We start from the raw sequence: 1,047 nt of genomic DNA on the forward strand, positions 1-1,047 counted from the left end.
ATACCAGAAAAACAAATAAATTATTTTGGTTAAGTGGTACAGTAAAACCTCCCAAGAAAGTGCATTTTTAGCCAATCAAACCTTAAAACCCGCTCGATAGAGAACCTTATTTTTAGTTTCAGTCTAAAAAATACCCGTATTTCAGAGGTAACTCTCTTAAGAGGTTTTACTGCGATAAAAATAAATTAATTTACCTAAAATTAATAATAAATTATATACTATAATTGTATTTATTTTGAAAAATTATTTACTTTTTTTAATGAGGAAAACTTAAAGATATTATTTGTTAAACTTTAAGATATTAAAAAAAATACATTTTATATCAAAAAAAAATCTGTATAAAGTCATTCCGAACAAGTGTGCAACTTTATTTTTTCTTTGTTTTTTACTCACAACAAAGGTGAAACTCTATTTTTCAACAATAACAAAAACAATAACAAAAAGTAAAATTAGGTTATAAATCAACATAAAATATAACTCGATAATTAGATGATAAGTTCAACTGCTTGTTTAATTAAAAAGCATAAAAATTCCAGAATTCCAATTGTCATACAAAACGAATAAAACAGTGTTGTATATCGATTGTGGATGGAGCAAATGTTAAACGTCTCGTTTATAAAAAAGAAAATAATGAGACAAGCCAATTCGTGTGATTCAAAGACTTTTTCGCTGCAAAATTTTCGATAAACAAAAGGCAGTTGAATGGTGCAACCCAAAAAATTAATTGAGAAAAATTGTGCAACTTTAGTTATAGTTTAGTTATAGTATATTAATTAGAGTAATAGTTTTAAAAAAATTTGTTTGTGTTTTCTTGTTTTGTTTCTAAAAAACATATAATTTTTTTACTATAATTATATTAAAAACAAAGTTGCACTGTTTTAAGAATGACTTCAGTATTACAAACTATTCAAAATAATTTTTTTTAATCATTTAAATTTTTAAATTTTTTAAGTTGTTTTAATTTGTTTTTCAAAACACTTTTGGTCTTATTATTTGAAATAACCAAATAAAGTGCAGTTTTGAGCAAATTATTCAAAAACCTTCCCA

This window comes from Entamoeba invadens (genome assembly GCF_000330505.1).
Source record: "Entamoeba invadens IP1 unplaced genomic scaffold scaff_1105074724807, whole genome shotgun sequence".
NCBI lineage: Eukaryota > Evosea > Mastigamoebida > Endamoebidae > Entamoeba > Entamoeba invadens.